Raw genomic sequence first — 9,958 nt, 5'->3', positions numbered from 1 at the left:
GCACCAACGCAGAGAACCAAAAAAACGGACCAGAGGGAGAATAATAATCGGAAGGCCAAAGTCACCAAGAAGCATGAAGATACATGTCTAAAGTACCGGAAGAACAACCACTAGCAAAAATGTAAGAAACACCTCACAAACTAAACAAGAACATACAAGACACCCATACAAGTGAAAAAATACAAAGCTCTGGATAGAAGGGACCAAAGCTCCAAGAGACTAACTCCGGACACCTATACCAAAGGAAACATGGGAAGAAGAGAAACAATCCGATGGAGGGATAATAGAAACCAACCACCGCGAAATCAGAGAATAAGCTTGAGACCAGAAATAATATTCAAAGCCCACACATCATACACACGAACGAAAACATTATCCAAACCTGGAGTGGTAAGCATGGTGAAAGGGAGAGCTACAAGAGATGCGAGCAGCGATGAAAGCTGGAACGAGATGAGAAAACAGAGAGGGAAAGGGAAACAAAACAAAATCAGCAAACTGTGGAGCTGTCTTCGAGCTATGAAAGAGCATAGAAATCAGATTCCCAAAAACTAGATCTTGAAAACCAAGACGAGCAAGGACTATTGACGGTAAGCCAATGACGAAGAAGACAACATCAAAGACGACTAAAATCTGACCCAACCTAAGGAGATGCAGTTCCTAACGTCAACCGACACTACAGGAAATGTAGATATTAATAGCTGGCATTAAACGCTATTAATTTGTTTTAATAGTGTTCCCTAAAACGCTCTAACAGTATCTGTTATCGTAGGTCAGACACTTTTTATAGCGGATCTTTCGAATGCTATAGTTAACGATAGCGATTTTTCTATGCAATTGTTAATATTTATAATAACATGATACAAATGTTATTAAATTGATTTATATATTTAAAATTTCTTTATCGGTTAAATATAATTAAATCAAAAATTAGTTAATAATTAAATTAAATAGACCAAATAGTTTATAATTAAAATCAAATTTTATTTACTAATTTAATTCTGGTTTACAAATAAATTCTGGTTTACAAAACCCGGTTTAGAAATGTAAACCTAAAAAGCTTAACCTAATTAAAAAAAATTAACCCTGCATCTAAACTTTTTGCCGTCAACTTCAGCTCCTTCGGTTTCTTCATCTTTGAGGCGGAGACCACTAGCCAAGAACACCACCGTAAAGGTTATTCAGCCTCCTCCACCGCGCTAAGCTACCATTGACGACGTCGAGACCACCACTGTTGACGCCGAGACCACAACTGTTGACGCCGAGACCACCACTGTTGACGCCGAGACCACCACTGTTGACGCCGAGACTACCACCATCAACCTTCTTTAGCCACCTCCGCCTTTTTTTAACTAAGAACAGAAAAACAAAACCGGATTCAGACCACAGAGAGAGAGATAGAGAGGGAGGGAGAGAGAGAGACGAAGCCGGAGATACCATTCTGTAACACCACTTCTTCTCTTTCCCTGCTCCTTTTTAGATCTGTAAACAAAACAAAAATCAAATACAAGTATATAGGAAGATGAAAAGAAAGAGAGAGCAGATAAAGGAAGGGAAAAGAAAGAGTGAACAGATAAAGGAAGGGGAAGAGAGTTTACATGTCGTGGTGGTGAGGAGGTCAAACGATCTTCTTCATCTTCGCCTCGATGGACGAAGCTACGGTGGTGACGACGCGAGCTGTGGTTGTAACGACGACGAGATTTGGTGGAGACGAAGACAAGGTCTGGTGGTGATAAGGTTTAGTGGTGATGAAGAAAGAGATTAGAGAGACGAGATCTGGAAAAGAAATTGAACGAGAAGAACAGAAAATACGACAAGGTAAGAGGGGGGAGAAAGAAACACCTTTGTCCATTAGATTTAAGGTTAATCAACGGTTGTGGTTGAAAAGGTCTAATCCTCACCATTGTACATTATTGGTCAGTGTGTTTTGACCAATCAAATTTTTGTAACTATATTCTTATTCTATTTTTGTTTTAATACCCAAAGTATATTGTAATGTACATAAATTATTTTGAGACAAAATTCAGAGATATGGATTTCACAATTTAAAATTTGAAAAATTAATTTTAGATTTGAATATAAATTTTAAAAATATAAATCTGGTTATTAATGTTTAGAGTATATGAATTGGAACTATGATTTACGAAATAGAGTTTAGGGTATAGAATTATGGTTTTGAACATTTGAATTAAGTATATAGTTTTAGATTAGATATAAGCTTTGAAGTTTAGGTTTTATGGTTTGAGGTATAAAGTTTAAGTTTGGAGTATTGTGCTTGAAGTTTGGAATTTAAGATTTGAGAGTGAATTGTGAAAAGATTAAATTTATGGTTTGGAATATAGTGTTATGTGTATAGATTTAAGATTTAATATCAGACTTTAAAATTAAATGTAAGATATAAAGTTAAATAATAAAAGATTAGAGTTTTAAAATTTTGTACGCAAGATTTAGGTTTGGGGTTTAGGGATTAGATTTAGGGTGTAGATTTACGATTTAGTGTTTGAGATTTAGAATTTATAGTTTAGATTGTATTTTTAAAATGATTAAATTTAAGATTAAAATTATATTATGACAAAATTGAAGTTTTAAAGTTTATGTTTAGAGATTAGGGTTGAAGCCCTAAACTTTAAACACAACCCTCGAAACTAAAATATTTTATTATTTTAATCTTAAATCTTAATTTTAAATTCAAAGTTTAATATTTTATAAAATTAGTTTCAAATATTAAATATTGTTTTGGACAACATTTTCAAATATGAAATCTGAACCTCAAACCACACATTCAATCTCTAAACATAATCTTTATATTATTATGAAATTTCAAATTTATTTGAGCAATCATAAAAGAATGATATTTACAGAATAAAATTAAAGGTTAGATTTTATTTTTCTTTATATACAGTGAAGACACAATATTAGGAAGAACACAAATATTTACAAAATATAGAAAGAAGCCTCAAAAAAAAAAAAATACAAATAAGATATCGGGGACATGTTTGCATACTTCATCTTGAACAAACAACCCCTATATATCATGGTCTCATATAACAGTTGAGGATGTGCAGTCTTCACACTTCCCGGCAACAACAACACAATAAAAAAGAATCAACTTTGAACACAACGAAAAGTGAAAGGACTTATCTATTGAAACACTCACACGCAGATACTCTGTTATTTGAAGCACTGCCACCCATATAGAACGAGGAATGTTATGGTTAGTGCTCACCATCACTTTTTCAACTAATCTCCATATCTTCCATGTATCACAAGCCTTGCTGAAGATGCCGATTAAGCATATGTAATGCTCTGTTCATGATACCAATGGATAGTTTAAGGGAGTGACTCTTCAGATTTTTAAATGGATAAAAATAAATAATGAAGAAAGATACGTAAGTTGCATTGGTGTCAAACCACTTGGTCATTTCCATGGTAAAAGATAAGAATGAATACCTCTCGTTACGTTAAGGCGAGCACCAAAGCAGAAAGAAACAGTGAGCAACCAACAGTCACAATGGACAGAAACAAGACAGAGCCAATCTTTCCTCTGCATATACCATCTCTAGCGAAACTGATACAACGAGCAGGCTCAGGAATCTCAGACCTTTACTCTATTATATTTCTTGAGAGTTAAAAAAAAGTCTTTAAAATGAAAAAGGGGATAACTTAGGACACAAACCCTAAACCTATATCATCTAACCAATCAACGATGATTCAGTATCAAAACAGAGAGAGAGATTACGACAGAGATAGGAAACTGGTGGAGACGAGGTTACGACAGATACGAGACGACGACTGAGACCGTCGCGAATCGCCGTCACGTTCCACAAACCACCACCAGCCTATTTCTTCTTCTTCCTCTCTCGGTGGTTGTGGTCGCGGTGAGACTGAAATTGAGAGAGGTGGCGATTGAGAGAGATGGAGACTGAGAGAGATGGAGATGGAGAGCTAGAGATTTTGGAAGAGCGTCCGCTCGAGAGAGATTGAGACTGAGAGAGAAATCTGGATATCCTCACCGTAGGATTAGATTTTATTAACGGTGGAGATTAAAAGTTTTTATCCTCACCAAAATATATTAACCAATGAAAAATAAGACTGATAAAATGGACGAAAATGATTACCCAGTGAGATATTTTTGTTTTGATTTATTTTCAGTGTTATATAATGTTTTCTTTTAATAATTTTTATATTAAACTGTATTTTGATATAAAGTTTAAAAGTTTAGATTTTTTATATTAGGTAGATTTTCGGATGCATGGTTTAGATATAAAGTTTTAAGTTTAAGGTGTAAAATTTAGTAAGTTTAGAGCTGACATTATAGTGTTTTAGGATTAGATTTAAGATAAAACTTTGTGATTAAATTTAAGATTTGAAGTTCAATAAAAAATTAGAGTTTTAATATTTTTGGTATATGATTAATTTAAGATTAGTTTTAAGTTTGGAGTTTAGAATAAAAGTTTGAGTAAGAGGGTTAAAAGTTTAGGATATTGATTTAAGATTTGAGATTAATTTTTAAAAATATTAATTTTTAGTTTATATTTAAGATTTGATGATAAAATTTTAGAGTTTAAAGTTTTTTTTTTATAGTTAGGGATTGTGGTTTAAGTTTAGAGTACTGCGAGGATTTAGGATTTTTTAAAGGCAAATAAAATAGAGTGAGAGAGAAAGTGAATCAAGAGTGAGAGGGAAAATCAATTATTTCCCCCTTAACATCGAACCAACGAAACATAGCGTTTGCATTTTTACAAACGCTATCTAAAAGTATGAGGTATGTCAACCATAGCATAATAAAAAAAAACACTATGATATTCTGTTACTTATACCCATATTTTCTGTAGTGCGAAATCTAAGTAAGAAGATGAGCAACCAATATTGACTGAAAAAGCCTACAACATTGTGAGAAACAACCACACAACTGTGAACTCCTAAAGTCGATTTACAACAAATTCCGTATAATCTCACTGACGAAGAAGGCGAGGAAGAACAAGAGCAGGAAGTGAGTCTTTTTCCGGTGATGGTGAGAAGCACCGCACACTAGAAAGGTAAACAAAAAACAGAGATGGTAACGGCTCAAGGTCAAAATATGGGGAGAGAAAAAAAAACATCTTAAAAGTTATAATGTTCAAAAATATGAAAAAAATAAAATACAATTTTGACGTTGAAACCATTAATCTTAAAATCGACAAATGCCTAAATGCAAAGTTATTGAAATTCAATATGCTTTAATATTATATGCTTAATTCACTACTAACAAGTACTATACACACAACAACACATTACTCGGGGAAAAAAACACAAAATAATTTAATATATAACCTACTACTACAAAACACGCTAAAACACTAAATAATACTCTTAACAAATAAAAAACGACCACACAATTACATTATCCAAAAAGTCATACTCTTAATAACAATAAAATAAAATAATTGTGGACTATCTAATTTTTTTCGCACTAAATATTCTTATATGAAGTTTGATAATCTATTTTATTGTTCACTAAAATTCAAGATGAGTAAAAAAATACATAAAATAATAGAAATATATTTTTCAAATATTTAATTTATTCACAACTAATGATAACATAAACTTTTATTATTTTATTATTTTTACTATTTTCTATTATTTTATTTACAAATTACATATTTATTTTATTCTATAGTGAATTTACTCAGTAAACTTATTGACATAAAATAGAAAATATAGGTTAAAAAAACCATATTGATATATCATATTATATTATTAACCATTCATTCTTCGGTTTGAATTATATTTACATTTGACTTATTTTAAAAATATTATTATTTAAATATGATTTAAATCTAATAATACCAGCTTTACAAAAAAAACAATTTATTCAATTCCTAATTGTAAAAATAGTATTAAAATGGCAAAATGTCACACATAAAAATAAAATAAAAACATTTTTTCAAGAAAAATAATTATCAACAATTCCGCGCGTAGCACCCTCTAGTATATATATATTCTTTAGTGTATATTACAATAATCACATATTTATGTAGATACGCAATCATCGCAAATTGTGATATGCAATTATCACAAATTAGATCAGTTTTCTATTTAGATCTTCATCATTAAATAAAAGTATAATACCGACCACCAAGAAAAGTAAGAGAATTAGTTTTAAACTTCTTTTATGAATGACATGTAAGAAAAAAAAAACGCTTATTTTACTTTTCTTTTAATACATAGTAGGATGTGTAATACAATTTTATATGATTTAAAACCCTTATAAATATTTTTTTTGACAGTTGTAAGCAAATTCATAAGCATTTACATATGAATTATAATATTTTATAAGTTTTATAAATAGGTATAAAATTTTAAAAATGATTTAGAAATTCTTATAAATAATTTATAAACGCCAACACAATGATTTTGTAAGCCAGGATAGAACATTTTATATATGTTTTCCAAGCCTTTATAAATATTTTAAATCTTTATACAGTAATTAAATTCTCCTTAAATAAATATATAGTAGGATGTGTAATACCATTTTATATGATTTATAATTCTTATAAATGTACATATATACAATCACAAAAAGATTCATAAGAATTTACAAATGATTTTATAAATTTGAATAATGTTTTATAAATGAATTTTAAAAAATTTAATATATGATTTATAAACGCTTAGAAATAATTTATAAACACTGACCGAATGATTTTGTAAGACAGGATAAATTATTTTATGAATGTTATAAAATATTTTAAACTTTATATTTTATATATGAATATAATGCTTTATATTTTTAAATATGTATACCTTATATACGAATACAATTTTGTATATATGAGAGTATAAACTATTATATTGATTTTCTAAGTACATAAGTGATAAGAAAAAAAACGGATGACCATTATATATTATTTCTATATTTCTACAATTAGTTACCATAAATTATTATTTATAATATTATTTGGCAGCTTATACTAATTGCTTCTGGAATTAATTTCTTTAGATTTTATTAAATTAAATTAAAATTTAAAATCATCAACTAGTCATATTATAACAATTTTCATAAGAATTCACCTATGAGACTCAAGCAAAAGTCACCTAGGTGACTTCTCTTTTAATATATAGAAAAATATAAAAATCTTCTAGGTTAAGAAACACTTTTATAAAATTTAAATAAAAACCAAAAAGTCAAATACAACTAGAAGAGGAAAAAAATATAAAAATTTTAAGTCTGAGAATGTTTTACAAAATATGAACATATTTTTTGTGAAAATGACTTTCAAAACCTTAAAGTTCTCTTCATACATCTGGAAAAGCTTCTAGCCAGTACATTAATTTTGACAAATCATCCTTAATCTTTGGTAAACAGGTGTCTGGATATGTGAAGGAGTCGATTAAATCTTCTACATGAATAAACAATGAAGGCGGAATGGATTCTTCATGGGTATTGTGGAAGATATTAGTGGCTCTAAACACAAGCTCTCTCATATCCTTAAAGAAAAATTACAAATTTGAGTAAATGGATGGAATGCACGATGGTTATCCAAGGGAGGAAAATAAGTTTTAATAAAGTCTATCGCATTGGCTCTTTTAACTTATGTTATGTCGACCTTTCTGCTGCCACTGGAGACTTTTGAAAAGTTAGCTAGTGTCATTGCATAGTTCTAGAGGAGTTCAAACCCGCCAAAAGAGATATGGTATACATTGGTTAAATGGGAAAAATGTGTAAACCAAAAGATGAGAGAGCTATTGGATTTTGTATGATCCATGAATTCAATCTTGCGTTATTGGGAAAACAGCTTTGTAGGCTTGTTCAGTTTACGGACTCTTTGCAAGCTAAAGTGATCAGAGGCAGATATTATAGATGGAGTTCGCCATTTTGATCAAACCCATGTGATAATCCATCATATGGTTGGACAAGTATTATGACACCAAGGCCTCTAATAGCTCTGGGTATACGACAAAATGTTCATTCAGGTTATGAGATCATAATTTGAGAAAATATTTGGATCCCTATGATCCCAGCAAGACCTGCCCGAGCTATTGTACATGTTTTCCATCCCATGACCACATTGTCTGATTTTATTCCAAAAAGATGGAATATGGAGAAGCTAGGACATTGTGTTACACAAGAGGACATCCTTTGATTCAATCCTTACCAATAAGTCAAAGCAGACTCGTGACTCTTTTTTCTTGTGTTATACAAATATTAGCTTGTATACGGTTAAATCCAGATAATGGGTGACTAGGAATATAAGGACATTGAAGTCATGTTCTCAAAGCCTAACATAACAAGGCTCAAGACCTTTGCTTGAAAAGTGAATGATCCTCAAAAGATACACCAATGTCAAGTCATATTAGCACACATGGTTGATACCATTCAAATTACTCTAAGGAGTTATTCAAATTACTCTAAGGAGTGATTTATACTCTGTCAAATAAGAGGTCGAGTTGTAATACTCAGGGATCGAATTAACAGGAAGCTAGGGAACCTAAGAAACCTAATATAATTTGTTAAGCATGATGTTTTAACGATCTAAATGTAAATTGCAGTTTTTAATCAAGCAAGTGTTTGCTCAATTGATTGGTTGAAGTTTTGGTGCTTAAAATGAAATAGCTAGACTTAGGGTTTTTATTCAGGAAACTTGGGATTATAATCCTACAGATGCCTAATGAGTTGTATGCATGATAATGTAAAGTTCAACAGCTTAGTCAACAAGTCTATCAGCTTTCGCATGTTTGGACTTGTCTATTAACTAGATCTAATGATCTCAACTATCGTATGTCGATCAATTAGAAAGTGTTGATCGATGATACTATAGTATATCGATCGATTCACCTTTCGCTCCGTCGATTGATTATTCAATAATGGTATCGATCGACGCGCTTCTAGTTAAGCTTTATGCGCTGGTTGAATGGTAGCTTACTAAGCTCACTAGATTAGCTCTCGCCTTACTCATAGCAAGAAACTTAGCTCAGTTAGAATGTTTTCAGGATGAGAATGAAGCTCTCGCTTTTATCTATCCTCCTAGGGAAATTTCTTGGTAGCTAATCTAGAAACATGCATTAATGAACAATCCTAATGACAATTACCACAACTCAGCAATCTATAGTTGGGGCTAATCCCTCCTAACCTATTTAAACCCTAAAATCTAACAATAGAACTACTCAGACATGGCTAAGCAATTCATAACAGCAATTAGGTAAGAAAACTTTATTAGAATAGTAAATAGATATTAATTGAGTTCCAATCACAAATGATAACTTTGGATCTTTTCTCCAATCTATCAAAATCCTAGAAAACCTTGCTGTGAAAATAATAAAACAAGAAAACACAAAAAATCACATTTTGCCTCTAACATGGTGGCAAAGCTTATATAATTAGGTTAAAACTCGTCAGGGGTAATCTTGTAAATTGCTGAAGACTTGGGCTTCAAGTTGGCTGTGACCAAACGGCTTTCTGCGCGCTTTGCTGTCGATCGATGTCAAGACATGAACATCGATCGATTATTCCTCTTCAATATCGACCAATGGTCGAGCTCGATGATCATCTCGGGTGCTTGCTCCAAATATCTCCAAAATGCTCCAAAATCATCACTTATCTCCAAATCACTCCTGATCTTATAAATATTCTAAATAGACTCTACAATATAATAATTAGTAGTTAAAACACTTATAAACCATGGATAAAAGTGGGTCAAATCCAAGGTCTATCAACTCCCCAGACTTACCATTTTGCTTGTCCTCAAGCAAAACAAGAAGGTAATCTCTCTGAAAGAGGTTTGACAACAGCAGGGACTCACATGATTTAAAACTTAGAATCATCACCTCTACAATATTGCAATCCACATCTAAAAAGTCATAATCAGAAAAGCACATTATACTATATCCTAGCTTAGAAACAAATTCATCTAGCCAACAACTTAGCAAATCTTGTCTGACATCCCCCTCTACCAACCTCATTTCTTAGCATAAATAAAAG

General features: G+C 31.4%; 2 long non-coding RNA genes across 2 annotated transcripts; both read right to left on the bottom strand.

The window, feature by feature from the left end:
• Nucleotides 1-960: 960 nt before the first annotated feature.
• Nucleotides 961-1,864, bottom strand: LOC106293199. The gene is made up of 3 exons (XR_001260408.1): nucleotides 1,596-1,864; nucleotides 1,435-1,479; nucleotides 961-1,349 (listed from the first exon to the last, which is right to left on the bottom strand). It is a non-coding gene; the product is annotated as an uncharacterized LOC106293199 (long non-coding RNA).
• Nucleotides 1,865-3,015: 1,151 nt separating this feature from the next.
• On the bottom strand, nucleotides 3,016-4,011 carry LOC106294064. The gene is made up of 3 exons (XR_001260721.1): nucleotides 3,737-4,011; nucleotides 3,448-3,565; nucleotides 3,016-3,303 (listed from the first exon to the last, which is right to left on the bottom strand). It is a non-coding gene; the product is annotated as an uncharacterized LOC106294064 (long non-coding RNA).
• Nucleotides 4,012-9,958: the final 5,947 nt, after the last annotated feature.

Source organism: Brassica oleracea, chromosome C1 (assembly GCF_000695525.1).
Source record: "Brassica oleracea var. oleracea cultivar TO1000 chromosome C1, BOL, whole genome shotgun sequence".
In the NCBI taxonomy this organism is placed as follows: domain Eukaryota; kingdom Viridiplantae; phylum Streptophyta; class Magnoliopsida; order Brassicales; family Brassicaceae; genus Brassica; species Brassica oleracea.
Note: the sequence above shows the minus strand (reverse complement) of the source record. Positions and strands in the feature narration are given on the sequence as shown.